The sequence below is a fragment of the Triturus cristatus genome, chromosome 9 (genome assembly GCF_964204655.1).
Source record: "Triturus cristatus chromosome 9, aTriCri1.1, whole genome shotgun sequence".
Taxonomy (NCBI): domain Eukaryota; kingdom Metazoa; phylum Chordata; class Amphibia; order Caudata; family Salamandridae; genus Triturus; species Triturus cristatus.
In genome coordinates this window covers 581,135,220-581,151,556 of record NC_140592.1, presented here as the reverse complement: position 1 = coordinate 581,151,556, position 16,337 = coordinate 581,135,220, and positions in this window count along the sequence as shown.

The window sequence follows — 16,337 nt, the reverse complement described above, 5'->3', positions numbered from 1 at the left end:
CATTTTATATCTGGGCTTTTCAAAGTGCTGCCGTGGCCTAAAGCTACAGTGCACGTGAACGTGCACGCGCGCAGTGCCATGTGTCTTAACTCCGTAGCGATCGTAATCACGATCACTTTCACTTTCGCGGGCTCCTCTGTTGCTGGCATTCCCCCCTCCCTTCTCGCCCAGCCCTTCTTGTTTTACTTCTTTTAAAGCGCAGAGGGAGGGGCTGCGGCCGTCGTTGTTCACGTGCACCAGTGTTGTTAATCTAAAAGAGCGACATTATGTCATCATTTAGTAAACAAGTGCTAGTGTTTACTCTTGCAGGGCATAAGAAGCGGCATGCTGCGAGTAGGCATCCTGTAAGTACAACTTTTTTCCCTTTGACAACAAGCCTCTCTTGTTTTTTAAACGTGCATACTAAATAATGAAAAACACCCCTGCCACCACCCAAATAGCATCAAGCAGCAATCGCCCTGCCTTGTTATTTAATTAATAAGACGCCCGTAATGCTTGCCTTCAAAAACACACCCCTCCCACCTCCTAAACATCACCCAGCAGCGATGCCGTGGCCTTTTTAATAAACTTGTAAACAAACATGTTTTGCGGCTCCCGGGGTGGCTGGGGACTGTTGGGCCTCCGTTAACTAGCTGAGCTCTAGAAACATGCCTTCAAGGTTAGCCTCCCCTTAAATATTTTATCATCGGTCAAAAATACCTGCTCCGGAGAGGGCTGTTAACTCCGAGATGCCAGCGTGCCCGAGGCAAGCAGGGAAGCGCCCGAGGCTCGGTCACACATTTATCTATATTAAGGAGCCTCAGTGCCAGCCCCTTTACCTCAGCCCTGACGGGTTCACAGCACTCGGCCACAAAAGCCGACATCTTTCTTGTCACTTGCCAACAAACATCCTCATGAGCTGGTTCTCAAAACATGCGTTTCTTGTTTTTAAAAGGGAGAAAAGGTGGAATATGCGTACGAGGAATGCATTCCTGTTGTCTAAGTCTGATCCTTTGAAGCCCTGTTAGGATGCCGTGTTCCTACAAGTAGTGCTATAACATTAAATGCAACCTACAGACTAAAGGCACTTGAGTACCACACTCACCTACTGAGCTCTGTCTTTGCTCTCTGGGCGCTGATAAGAGATTGTATTTATTTCCCAACTCAAGGATTGACCTCACAGGGAAGATTGCGACAAAGTTATTATCCTGATACCCAGGGCTTTAAGTGGGATGAAGAAACTGGGGGGCGGGGGGGGTCTCTCAAAGGGGCGTGGCCAATGTAACTAAGGGCGTGGCTTAAAATCCAGCTTAAAATCTGTGCTTAGTGTAGGGTGCCACCCGAGTGGTAATTTGCTGCATGATTGCTTTTGTATATAAAATACAACAAGTAACATTAAACCTACAGCAAGCCCAGAAAATTGGATTTATCAATTGTTGTTAGTTGCATAACATAAATGAGCAATTACTATGGCTTCGTAGTATATAATATTGAAAATGCTGCAGTTCTAAAATGATGAACCTGTGAAAGAATTATAGTGAGTTTCATCACAGGCAGTGAGGGGTGGTACTGCTGCAGAGCTAAGATTTTTTTTCACCCTGTGGGTGATGGCAAAAATGGAGAGCCTGATAGGGACTCGTCTCAACACCTCCTTTTTAGGTCTCGCCTAGTTATTGCGTTTACGCAATCGCTATGCGAGACTCTAGTAAGAGGGGCATTTCAAAGTGCTCCCAAAAGTGGATTGCATGGCGAGCACGCGCACAATCACGTGCATTGTGCCGCCATGCAATCCGTTTGGGGAAGCGCTTCAGCCCACTGGCGCGTGCACGTGTAGCCACAGCCTCGGCATCATACTTCAAAGGGTCCGCTCCCCCGCCCCCACCACAGCATTGCGAGAGATTGTTTCCTCATGGCGCCTCTCACAACTGTCCCTCCCCCACCACAGGGCTAGTCTCACGGACGCATTGCCATCCATCGATTTCACTTTCATGCCCGTGTTCTTTTTGCCTTTCAGCACACAGCCCGCCCTACCTCCTCCGTGTTTTCTTGCAGCTTTGCCCAGATCTGAGTCTCAAACAACCAAAATAATAAGTTTGCCCTGCACGCTTTCTGCGCTTACAAAGTTAACATATGCCGCGCTCATTCCCTTTTCATCCTTCTAAGGTCGATAACATTAGCTCCATTAATTCTGCGTCTAAGGATTTAAATAACCATATGGTTTCTTGCAACTTTGGGCACTTCACACACACAGCCCCACTGCTCACACACACAGGCATCAAGGCAGCAAAAGAATGCTCTGAGCCCCACCAGTGTTTGCCACACACACATGCCTCTCGCATCTCGTGTTTTCTTCCAGCTTTGGCATGTGTTCTCTTTGCCTTTCAGCACTCAGCTTCCCCGTAACCACCATTTAACTAACATCCTGCCACACTCATTCCATTTTCATCCTCGCTTTCACTTTCATGCCCATGTTCTCTTTGCCTTTCAGCACAGCTTCTCCGTAGCCACCATTTAACGACCATCCTGCCACACTCATTCAATTTTCATCCTCGCTTTCACTTTCATGCCTGTGTTCTCTTTGCCTTTCAGCACACAGCTTCTCCATAGCCATCATTTAACGACCATCCTGCCGTAAACACCATTTAACTACCATCCTTTCAGTTAAAATAAAATAATTGCCTCTAAGGGTTTAAGGAACGATAGAAATACAAGGCAAGGCAACATACACTCCGAATGCCACTCAGAGCCACATAATTACATGCCACATAACTACTATGCACTCAATACAACAGACACTCCAAAAACCAATCAGTGCCACATAGTTACACACCACATAATTACACAGCGCTCAATGCCACATACACTTCAAATACCACTCAGCGCCACATAATTACACACCACATAATTACACTACACTCAATGCCACATGCAGTCCAAATAACACTCAGTGCCAATTAATTACAATGCAAACAATGCAAGATACACTCAAAATAACACTCAATGCCATATAATTACACGCCACTAAAATCAACATACACTCCACACAAAACCACTCAGTGCCACATAATTATATTCTACATAATTACTATCTATCTATCTATCTATCTATCTATCTATCTATCTATCTATCTATCTAATATATCTATCTAATCTATCTATCTCATCTATCTATCTTTCTATCTATCGGACTATTGCACTCTATCTATCTATCTATCTATCTATCTATCTATCTATCTATCTATCGCATCACCACAGCATCACTTAGCACCACCACAGTAGCACTCAAGGGCACCACTACATCACTATGCGCTACCACAGCATCAATTAACGCCACAGCATCACTCGACACCACCACAACATCACTCACCGCCACCACAGTATCAATCTGTACAACCATTCAACAACAACTGGCTCTAATATGTTCTCTCAATATTTAGGCTTTATTACAAATGGCACAAAAAAAATGATAATATTTAACTTCTGTTCTTGGATTTTAGGCGCAATTAAATACACTAAACATAATCTTCACAAGAGTTATTAACAAAAGTTTAAACGATTGCCATTATAATTTACATTAACTTTTATTTAAGTATTAATTATTTGCAAAAATTAAAAGCCATTGTTTTTTGTAATATCAATACATCTAAATCACGTAAATACAACACATATTGCATTACAAATGCTATAGGTGTCACATTTGCAACAGTTAAAATTATTGACATTGTACATGACAAAGCTAGTAATTTCAATATTTTCAATACCAACACATAAATAAAAAATTAGTCAATTTACAATACAAAAAGCTCAAACTTTCCTAATGCGAGACCTATTGCATTGCAAATGCTTGTTTAAATCAGCCATAGAGGCAAAAGGGCTGAGCGTATTTTTATAAAATTTGGCAGGAAAATAGATGATGGTCCAGAAAGCATCATTTTTGCTATTTCATGAGAATCCATTCAGGAGTTTTGTAGTTATATGGCACAGAACCTTGGTGATATCTCAGGGCTATCTTTTTATGTACGGAGACTTCGCAATTGTAAAGATAGTACTAGTAAAATGTCTTTGTGAATAGCAAACAATCGTAAGTTTACACGAAAGTGCAAGTTAGACATTGTGACTCAGGCACATAAGGCACAAAAACCTAGTTATATATTGGGCTACTGTTTACCACAGTAATTTTGCAGTATATCACAGTACTTGCAAATGACAAGGCAGTATATGATTTGCTAATGACTGCCATTACAAAAGTTAAAGACAGTCATCTTATTTAGACCACATCTGTGCTGTGTCCTGGGTTAGGGTCTTAAATAGGTAAGTAGTAAGTTTTATTGGTGTTCCCTACCTATTACCACTTTATGTGGTGATAGGTAGGGAAAAATATGTATATTTTATATATATTTTTTAAAAAGCTAACTAAGTACTGCGGTACTACCTAGGAAGTACCACAATACTGAAATAAATATAATGTAAAAATTAAAAGAAAACAACTAAATTATATTTAAGGAGGAATATAGTGCAGTACAATTGTTTGTTACATTTGTATTTTTGATTTTTTTTTACCCTTAGTCTGCATTCTGAGTTTTAAGGGGAAATATAGTGTACTATAGCGTACTTAAAAAATAATTCAATATGTAAAAAATAAAAAACTGTACTAAACTATATTTCCCCTTATATGTAAAATGTACGCACCGCCTTCAAATTACTATAGCTGGTGCACCTCTGTAACCACATGCTTTGTAGCTCGCTAGCCACACCTCATTAACTATAACTCGCAGCTTCACTATGCACTGCTATACCCTTTTATATTACATCATCTATAGCATGTTAAATCATAGCAGAGTGGAGTGGCATAGAGTGGAATAGCTTAGAGTGGAGTGGCGTTCAGTGGAATACCGTAGAGTGGGATGGAGTAGAGTGGTGGAAAGTCCAGTGATGTAGAGTGGAATAGCGTAAGGTGGAGTGTTGTTAAGTGGACTGTCATAGAGTACAATGTAGTAGAGTGTTGTAGGGTGGAGAGTCGTACAGTGGAGTGTCTTAGAATGGAGTAGAGTGGAGTGGCATAGACTCAAGACCATACAGTTGAATAGCATGGAGTGAAGTGGCATAGAGTGGTATACCGCGGAGGGGAGTGACGACAGTTGAATACCGTAGAGTGGAATAGAGTGGCAGAGAATCCAGTAGTGTAAAGTGGAATAGCGTAGGGTAGAGCGGCGTACAGGTGAGTGGCATATGGTACAGTGGTGTAGAGAGTAGTGGAGTCACATAATGTAGAGTGGAACGGCGTGGAGTGGAGTGGCATAGAGTGGAGTGGCTTAGAGTGGAGTGGCATAGAGTGGAAAACTGCTAAGTGGAGTTGCATAGCATTGAACATGTGGCGTAACATAGAATGGTGTAGAGTAGAGCAGTGTAGAGTGGAATAGCTTAGAGTGAAGTGGCATAGAGTGGAGTAGCATTGAGTGGAATAGCATAGAGTGGAGTGTTGTAGAGTAGAATACCTTAGAGTGGAGTGGCATAGAGTCGAGTAGCATACAGTACAGTGGTGTAGAGTTGAATAGCATAGAGTGGAGCTGCACAGACTGGAGTGGCATAGGGTGTAGTGGCGTAAAGTGGAATAGCATACAGTGGAGTGGCATAGAGTTGAGTGACACAAAGTGGCATAGACTGCAATTGCGTAGAATGGAGTGGCGTGGAGTGGCGCAGAGTAGAATGGCATAGAGTGGAGTGGCATAGAGTGGAAACGTGCAGAGTGGAGTGGCATAGAGTGGCGTTTTGATGAGTAGAGTATAGAGGAATAGCGTAGATTGGAGTGACGTAGAGTGAAGTGACAGAGTGGTGGCTTAGACTGCAATACCATACAGTGGAGTGGCGCAGGGTGGAATGGCATAGAGTGGAGAGTAGCACAGTGGTGTAGAGTTGAGTGGGGTAGAGTGGAATAGCATTGAGTCAAGTGGCATAACGTGGAGTGGTGTAAAGTGGAATAGCGTAGAGTGTATTTGTGTACAGTGGAGTGGTGTAGAGGGGAGTGTTATAGAGTAGAGTGGTATAGAGGGGAGTAGTGTGGAGGGGCATAGAGTGGAGTAGTGTAGAGTGGAATGACACGAATTGGATTGGCATAGAGTGGAGTGGCGTAGACTGGAGAGGCATAGAGTCAAATAGAGTGGAGTGGAGTGTGGTGGCGGGGCATACAATGGAGTGGCGTAGAGTGGAATAGCATAGAATGAAGTGGCCTGGAGTGGACTGACAGAGTGTAGTGACGAACAGTGGAATAGCATATAGTGGAGTCTTGTAGAGTGGATTACTGAATAGTGTAGTGGCACAGAGTGACTTATAGGGAGTGGTGTAGAGTGGAACAGTGAAGAGTGGAGTGATGTAAAGTGGGTTGGAGTAGAGCAGAGTAGAGTGGATTGGAGTAGAGTGGAATAGTGCAAAGTAAAATAGCGTACAGTGAAGTGGCATGAAATGGAACACCATAAAGTGAAGTGGAGTAGAGTGGTGTAGAGTGGAATGGCGTAGATTAGAATAGCCTAGACCGAAGTAGCATCGAGTGCAGTGGCATACGATGTAGTGGCTAATGGTACAGTGGTGTAGAGCGGAGTGGCACACATTGGAGTTGCAAACAGTAGCGTAGAATGGAGTGGCGTACCCTGGAGTGGCATGGAGTGGAGTACACTGAATTGACGTAGAGTGTAATGGCGAAGAGTGGAGTTGCATACAGTGGAGTGGCACAGAGCGGAACAGCATAGAGGGGATTGGCATAGAGCGGATTTGCATAGAGTTAAGTGGCATACAGTGGAATAGCATACAGTGGAGTGATGTAGAGTAGAATCGCGTAGAGTGCAATGTCAGAGTGGTGTATTGCTCAGGGACGTATAGAGGAATAGTGTAGAATGGAGTGGGTAACAATGGAGTGGCATAGAATAGTGGCATAGAGTGCAATACCATACAATGGAGTGGCGTAGAGGGGGTGTCATTGAATGTAGTGTCGTAGAGTGGAGTGTCGTACAGCGGCCTAGAGCCAAGTGGCATAGAGTCGATTAGCATAGAGTCAAGTTTCGTAAAGTGGAGTGGCATAGAGTAGATTGGTGTACAGTGGAGAGGCAAAGAGTGGAGTGGCGTAGAGTGGAATAGCGTAGGATGGAGTGAAGCAGAGTGGAGTGGTTTAAAATGAAGTGGAGTAGCATAGAGTAGAGTGGCAATGAGAGCAGCAGCGTAGAGTGGAGTGACATAAAGTAGATTGGCATAGAGTGGAGTGGCATACAGTATAGTGGCGTAGAGCATAACACAGATTTGCCATTAGCTGGCAGATATAACTTGCTCTACAGGTGCCATGTTGTATTTGATGGCTTCTTTATACTTGTAGGGGAAAGATGAAGGGGTTTACCTCGATGGGCTGCATTATCGGCAGTAAATTTGGGACCAGGGGGACTAAAATAAGAAGGCTGCTGCATGACGCATGAAGTGTAAGTCCAAAATGCACCAACAACTTTAAACAAGGAATCAAATGCCTTTAAGAGGCCCACCCCAAAAACAAGAAACAGGAGCCAAGGGATCCTTCTGTAAGCCAATAAAAATGTCATTCACCGTTGGAGAGCAAGGTTAGAGGATTGGCCCAGCGCAGCCTCGTCCGGCCGCGGGCAGACGGGCCCGCACTCGGCCCAGGTGAGTCCTGTGCTGCGGTGACAAGCGGGCATTTTTGTAACACCGACCGGTGGTGTGAGGCTCCCTCCGCCTCTTCCTGGGCTCACAAGGGCAGTCTGGGGCTTGTAGTGTGCCCCTGCAGCAGCAGTCCTTGTGGCGCGTCCCTTGCTCTTTCTAGTTTACATGTGGAGGCCTACTCTTACCTTTCTAGAACTTCCCCCTCAGACAAATCACACTTTCATTACTAGTTGTAACTTATACTTCAGGGTACAAAATTGAAAACACTGTATAAGAAGACTTGCCCTGCTTCCATTGTTGGACTAGGACAGCAGCATGGCACAGAATTGGTAGTTCTCATTTTGTTCATTCTTACAGCAGTCCTTCTCTAACAAGCCAATAGCTGAAAACAGGATAGCTGAGCATTCTGACCTCCTACCACAATTGAAACAACAGCAATGCACACACAGGGAGGTACGAGATCGGCTGTGCTCATATGTCTACCAAGAATTCATAGCACCTAGATATTCCAAAGGAGACAAGATGACTCAGGCTGCCTCTCCACATACTGTTATTGCCGCAGTGCATCGGAGAGACATACAGACAATTCCACACCACATCTGCTAAAAACAATGTTTTTGCCTCATACTACCAAGGCTTATACACGGCATGCAAGCATGAGGGGCATGCTCAGATGTCATATTACATTAGATCCATGGGGTCGTTTTGGGCGGCTTGCCCAGCTGGCATAATGCAAGGCTGGAATCACGTATACAGGCCAAGTAAATAGTATTTTCCCTGATGCAGCTTCACATAGGCTAGACTCTGTCAGTGATGGGCAGCCTCTGGATTTTTAGAAGGTATTGCAAAGGGTCACTGATGCCGCAGCTTCTGAAATTCTACAAAGTGGCATATGAGAGAGGACTGCTGTCACCTTCTACACGGAGGCGGAGATTATAGTCCTACCAGAGGCTGGTCGAGATCAGTTAGAAGTTAGCTTGTACCGCCAATTATCCCTCCTCAACTCGGAATGCAAAATCCTAGGGAAGGTATTGTGAACAGGATGGCCAAGGCGACGCATCACTTGGTGCATCATGACAACTGCAGATTGGTCCCGAGTCGCAGCACAGTTTCTAATGTCAGGAGACTACTCCATATCCTCAGTGGGGGGTTCTCTGGGTGCTTCTGTGGTGCATGGGATTGGGGCGCAATTTCATCAAATGAGTACAACTTCTCTATGTTGCCCTGACAGCTCGAATGAGAATGGGGGATTCCATCTCCAACTTCTGGCTGGTGCAGCAAACAACTAGGATGGGATGCCAACTGTCCGCTCCTCTTTTTGCCCTGGCAAAGGAGCCTCTGGCGTGCCATGTTCAGTGCATTGGAGAGAATCTCTGAGTGCCTTTCTTGGGACACATGTACACCATCGAGGTGTACGCAGATGATATTTGTTGTTCATGCGTTGTACAGTATGAACTCTTATGATTAAGATTAAATTGGCATCTCCTCTAGATCGAGCACCCCCCACATTTTATATAAAGGCATGGCGGCTATTCTTTTACCAACAGTTGAAATTCTTAATCGTTCATCAGATTCTGGAACTGTCCCAAAAATATGGAAACATGCAATCATTAGACCGCTTCTTAGAAAATTGCATATAGATCCATCATTACCTATCAATTACTGTCCTATCTCACTGTTTCCTTTCGTAGGAAAACTCCTAGAGAAACACATAAATCGGGTGTTGTCTTATTTTTTGGAAGACAATCATCATCTTCATCTTACTCAGATGGGCTTTCGTATGCAGCATAGCACTGAGCCTGCTCTTCTGGCAGTCACCCAAGAGCTCAAAAGTATTCTCGATCAAGGTGGGTCAGCCGCAGTATTGCTCCTGGATCTGAGCGTGCCAATTGACACTGTAGATCATGCCATTCTGTTAAACAGACTTAGGAAGATTGGGATCCAGGACTGGGCCTTTGATTGGCTTGTGTCCTTTCTAAATGTTAGATCCTTCCAAGTCATGGAATCGGGCTGCCTTTCTGACAATATGCCTTTAATATGTGGGGTGCATAGGGTTCCTCGCTCAGCCCCACGTAATTTAATATCTATATGCAACAACTGGCAGATATTGTCCAGAAGTTTGGCCTATCCTTGGTCTTGTATGCAGATGATACGCAGCTGGTGGTCTCCTTTGATAATGCAGCAAATTATGACTGTAAACAATTTGCGCCATGTTTGGAAAAGGTGGCTGAGTGAATGACGAACAGCTGCCTGAAGTTAAATGGGGAGAAGACAGAGTTGATGATTCCTGGGGACAAAGCTGTTCTCAGGCCTCTGTCCAGCTGGCCAAGTTGTATCGGGAGCTCTCCAGCCCCTAACCCTTCCATCAAGATTCTGGGAATCTAGGTGGACAATGAAATGACAATGGAAGAAAAAGCAAAAAAGCTGGCGGGCACTTGTTTGAAGATCCTTGAGTTGATCCCAAAGTACTTCAGAAAAATAGTAATTAATTCCATGGTGATTTCCCACCTCGACTATGGTAACTACCTTTACCTAGGCTCCCCAAAATACTCTATAAAATGACTTCAAGTTGTGCAGAACATGGCAGCTAGGTTTCTGTGCAAGGTCCCAATTCATGAACCAGTAGGGGAGCATCTGAAATAGCTCCATTGGCTCCCGGTCGATGCAAGTATTACATTTAAGGGACTTTGCTTGACTCATAAAGCAATAAACAATAGAGGTCCCCCCACAATTAGAGGCCTGGTCTTGCCAGAAGTCTTAGATCATCTCAAGAGCGCCTTCTTAGAACTACAAGAATCAAGAGAGCAAGATGGGAGGCAGATCCTTTTCACATCTGGCAAAGTAAGCTGCACCAAGCACCCTATGGGGAAGAATGTGGGGGAAGCAAAAACACCCCTAGTCCAGATCATGATGCCTATCAGGCTGGTTAGGGATTTTGGGCTACCAAATTCAGAAGAAATGCTTAGCCCATAATCAAAGAAGGATGAGCAAACCAGCAATATAGCATCAGTACCTGTTGTCCACTACATGTTGTACAATCGTGTCCTCTGCCCGGATGGCAAATTGCAAATATTTGGTGTCCCAGTTTTTGGATTTTGGCCCCCTCTTCTTGAGAATTTAGTGGATCTGCAAAGGCCCATGCCTGCTCTTTGACAGGAGTCCAGTCCTGGACCCATTCTGGACCTGGAGGGGCGTGCCAAGGTCGCTGCTCATGACTGTACCGTGGTAGTGGCAGCATACCGTGTTTTGGGAAATCTTTGGTTGACCAGTCCTTTTACCTGAGTAACTGGAATGGAGGCTTACTGGTCCACTAGTATAAAGTTCCACTATTACAGAGAAGCATGGATTCTTGGTCTAAGATCTCAATTGCATGATGTATTTCGTATATGTAGGAAGGTGGAATCTGACTATATGGTTGCACCCACTTTTTTCCTGGTGTTTGAATGGTTTTTGACTAGTCTGGCTGGGATCCTGCTATCCAGAACCCCAGCCTATCTGCTTAGTCCCTTAAAAGATTGGTGTGCATATTAGAAGCACTAGTGATTGGATACTGTGGTACCTTATGAGCCCCTAGTATATGATACCTTAGGTACCTAGGGCATTGGTACTTCACAGGCCTACCAGGGGCTGCAGCATGTATTATGCCACCCTTGGGAAGCATTCTCAACCTGACACCCCAGGCCTGCTACTGCAGCCTGTGTGAGGTAGTGTTAGCACTCCTCACTGAGGTATAGGTTTCTTTATCTCACCATACACACACATATAAACCTATCAGCCACCCCTATGGCAGGCCCTATCAATCCTGAGGCCAGGGTGCTTGGTTTACTATGTGAGGGGGTGCCTCTGCATGAGCAGGGCCCCTCTGCAGCTACCAGAGTCTATTCTCTATGGTTGTTCGTGGATGCGGTTAAACCATATACTCTTAAGTGCATTATAACCTCCCGGTAAATGCTAACTTTGGAATTGGAATGACTGCATCAAAACATGTTGTGTTTGGTGTCAAACAACTTGGAATCATACCCCCACACCAGTAACTGGTGTGGGAGTATGATCCCACCCTTCTAGAGGGGATGACATGTACCCACTGTACTAAACGACAGAAATCCTATAGAGCCCTGGCATCACAAAATGGATGCCACCACCACAGACAAGGCATCCTGTCACAGGGAGGTGTCACCAGCTTCCAGACAGGATTTAGTGTATTGGAGCTGGTTGGGTGCACTCTTAGAGTGCTTTGAAGTCCTGCACTGAGGGAGCAGTAGGCTCCTCTGTGCATATGCCAGCTTAAACCGGTTCAGGGGCTACCTGTCCCTGCTCTGGTGCGAAACTGGACAAAGGGAAGTGGGTGTAACCACCCCCTCCCCTGACCCTCCTAGAGGAGTGGTCATAGAGCTAGTCCCTCCCCTATCTTCACTATAAGATAGCAAGCATTGCCAATGCAATTCAGATTATCCTGGATGACACTCTACAAAGAAGAATCCTGGCCCTTCGACGTTCCACTACCTTTGGAAGACAGAAGAATCTCCCTTGGAGTCAAGGAGTAACTCCCCTGCTTGGCAGGCACCAAAAACCTTAATCAACGGTTGCAAACTTACCCGCTCCCGCTAGAGTTCGAAGTCCCTGCTGCCCAGAAGTGGATTTCCTGACTTCTCGACGGCCATTGTGAGTCCCCAGCAGAGCTGTGGCGAATGGACCCCACGAGTGACGAGGAACAGCAATACCTGGGGACCGTGCACTATTGTCGAGTGCAAACCCTAAACAACGTTCTACGAACTTGTACATTGGACTATCTGTGGCCCAAGCCTCCAGCAGGTCTTGCACCAAAAATCAGCTGCCTACCCCGTCCTGAGTGACCGTGGGCTCCTGTGAAGCATTTCCTGAGAAGGCGTCTTCGCGATCACTTGCCCATTGGCTAGTGGGTCCCCCGAAGACTTTCTCACCAACTCAAGGGGCTCTTCTGGTTGCTCCAGACTTGCCCTCACTCACCCGTGCTGCGTGAATCCATCAGATCTTGCTGGTCTGCACCATTGACTTTATTCAGTCTACACAAGACTTGCAGTTGCCAAAGCTTGTTGGCTTTAATCTGGTTGCCGACACCACCATCAGCTACAGACATCATGGTACACTCCAAATCCACCTCCTGGACCTCGTGAGCAAAGAGTCAAAACACCATCGACGAACTGAATCGACGCGACATCTGTGGTCATCCATCTAGCTGGCCACCGGTCACTGACAAGTGACCTTGAACACTGTCCCCTCAATTTTCAGGTCTTTATCTTCTTGAATCCACCTTTGGATTCCACCGGACACTTCTACAGTCGACGCAAGCAGCAAGTCTTCTTTGGTCTCCATAGAAAACAGCGACGCGACCCGACACCAAAAGACACCTATGCACCCGGCTTCCCTGGGTGAGGTAACTTGTGCACTCCGGTGCCCTAGTGTGTTTTGGCCCTCGAAGTACTTACCTTGTAAGTGGCTTGCTTGTAGACTTCCTTGAAGTACCCTAAAACTTTAAAAATCAAACCGCGACTTGCTCCATTGTAATCAATAGGGAACCCGCGGCTGTGTTCACACACTGCACGCGTCTCCCGTGGGCCTGTTACTTACCTGCTAACACTGCAGTAGTGAAGCCCCAGCGATTCCCCAGGCCCTAGATCTTGTCATTTTGCAAGTCAACATTCTTATACCATTTTTTTAGTATATGATCTGGTACGCCCCTAGGGCTCCAGCCATATTTGTGCTTAATTTATTGTGAAACGTTGACATTTGAATGTGTATCTGGCTTCTTATCTCATAAAGAGATTAGTAGAGTGTGTCTAGTAATAAATACATATATATTTGATATATATACCTGTGTGGTGTCCTTTCATTTGGTAATTCAAGAGATTATAAGGTAAAACAAGCTGCTTTACATTCCTCCACAGCTACCACTAGGATAGCTTTCTTTAAAAGTTTGTCTTAAACCTATCTACCATAAGAGTCGAATTGGACTGGTGCAAGGTGGCCACTATAACTAGTGACCAGCATATGCCAGGCCAACTTCTCACATTGGTGGGCAGCGTGTGGGATTCCAGCTTGCCATTGTTTTACCAGAAAATCTTAATTTGAATTACTAACTGAAAACCACTAAATGTACTCAAGGTACATATAAAGTCAAGCTTAGTATCAATAAGTTCTACAGCTTGTGTTGGCCATTAACGGAAATGGAGACAAGGTAGCTGAAAACTTTCAAGAGGGCATGCGGGCGATCGGTGAGTGGATGGCCTCTAACTGTCTAAAGTTAAATGCCGAAAAAACGGAGGTCGTCATATTTGGACATCTCTCCCCAGGATGGTCAAACACCTGGTGGCCCCCCACGCATGGAACACCACCTACACCAGCCATCACCGTCAGAAATCTGGGGGTGATTTTTGACGATAAATTAAATTTTATGGCCCACTCAAATAAAATAGCAGCAACAGCCCATCACAAACTTAGGTTGATCAAGAAAATCATGCCGTTTTTACCAACCTCAGCAGGTAAGACGCTGGTAAGCGCCCTCGTGCTGTCATCTATTGACTATTGTAACGGCTTATTCATCAACGCCCAAGCAAGAGTGACCAACAAAATGCAGACCATCCAGAATGCTGCAGCCCGCCTCCTGTCTGGAATCCCTAAGTTCTCACCAATCTCTGAGACTATAAGGGACTTGCATTGGCTCAAGATTCGAAACAGGATCAAGTTTAAAGCGCTGTGCATACTATATAAAGCATTGCACAACTGTGGTCCACATTTCCTGAAATCCTATCTCAGATACCAGTCCTCCATAAGATCGCTCCGATCTAACAACCTTAAAATCCTTCAAATACCACGAACAAAAATAGTTAACTGGGGCGATAGACGCTTCCTTGTGGCAGCTCCCAGGTTATGGAACTCCCTGCCAGCATCCATCAAAGACAGCCCATCCCTGATGCATTTCCGTAGAAAGATAAAGACCTGGCTGTTTGATCAAGAATAGTTACCTCCCTAACCTCGGGAATACCTTCAAAGTTTCTAGCGCCGAGAAGCCTACGGGCAATTGTACGCGCTGTATAAATCTCAAAAATAAATAAATAAATAAATACTGAACTTAGAGCTGTTTGTGAAGGGATAAGCACACCCTTGCTACAGCTCAAGCTAGACTAGGTTCAGTAGGCCACAAACTAGTGTAGGTAGTGCAACACTGCATAACACTAGAATGTCCTCAAGGGATGGAGCCAGTGGGTCCACCCAGCCTCAGTACAAGGACATGACCTACTATGACTTGAAGGCCATGTGTGTTGCAAGACACCTGAAGCAAGGACAGAGTCCCTCCACACAACACCTGATAGATTTGTTAGTAGCAGATGATCTTAGACTGGCTCTAGAAGCTGGTGGATCGGGATCAGGGGGTGGGTCAGCCATAGTCTCTGGGTCTGATGATGAAAATCAAGATGACCTGGAGTCTGTGATTGAAGGGCCAGACCCAGAAAGGTCTGAACAGGACAGAGGAATCCTCCCTAAGAGGACTGGTAGAGTGGAAGAGAGGCCTAGGTCCCCTTCAAGGGAATCTAACCATCCCTATCACTCTAACAGAGAATCTGTCCATCAGAGGAACTCATACTTACACAGAGAGACCTCCTCTGAAAGAAGGTACAAGATGCTCCAGTATGAGGAAGCTAGGCTTTCCCTCAGAACCAAGCAACTGGCCTTAGATAGAGAAGCCTTTGAGCTCCAGAGAGCTTCTAGAAAAGAGGGGTTAGATACCCCTGGTGGCAGCAACAGTGTCCCTAGAGGCAGAGATTACATTCCAGACCATAGGAACCTGTCCAAGGTTGTTCCTCCCTACCAGAGTGGGGATGATATCCACAAATGGATAACTGCTATGGAGAGGGCCTGTACTGTAAAGTTCAACAGGTCCCCCAGAAGCAGTGGGCAGCAATCTTGTGGCTCTCCTTTTCTGATGAAGGTAGAGATAAGCTCCTCACTGTTAGAGAAGAGGATGCTGATGACTATGAATCCCTGAAGAGTGCATTAATAGATGGGTTTGGCTTAACCACTGAACAGTACAGGTTGAGGTTCAGAGACACCCAAAAAGCACAGACTCAGGATTGGGTGGACTTTGTAGATTTTGCTACCAAGGCTCTGGAGGGTTGGATAGTTGGCAGTAGAGTCCCTGACTTTAAAGGATTGTATAATTTGATTATGAGAGAGCAGATCCTTAACAATTGTCAAAACCAACCCTTACACCAGTACCTGTTGGACTCTGATCTGACCTCACGCCAAGAACTGGGAAAGAAGGCAGACAAATGGGTCAGAACCAGGGTTAGGCCCAAGAACCAAGGTGGTGACCAGAAGAAAGATTCCACTAAGCCCAAAGAAAAAGGTGGGGATAATAAAACAGAAAAGTCCTCTGAAGGGCCCCAAAAATCCAGTTCTGGGGGTGGGTCCCATAATCCTTCCTCTTCCAATAAGAAACCATATTGCCATGTGTGCAAGCAACTTGGCCACTGGAAAACTGACTCCAGTTGTCCAAAGAATGGCAATAAAGAAAATGTTCCTCCCATTGCAGCTCCAACACCTCGTGTTACTACTAGTAGTAATCCCCCAGGTGGTGGGAGTGCACCCAAAAACTTAGTTGGGCTTTCTTGGGGAACTCAGGTGGACTCTGGCCTAACCAGGTCCCCTACACAAGCATCTCTAGT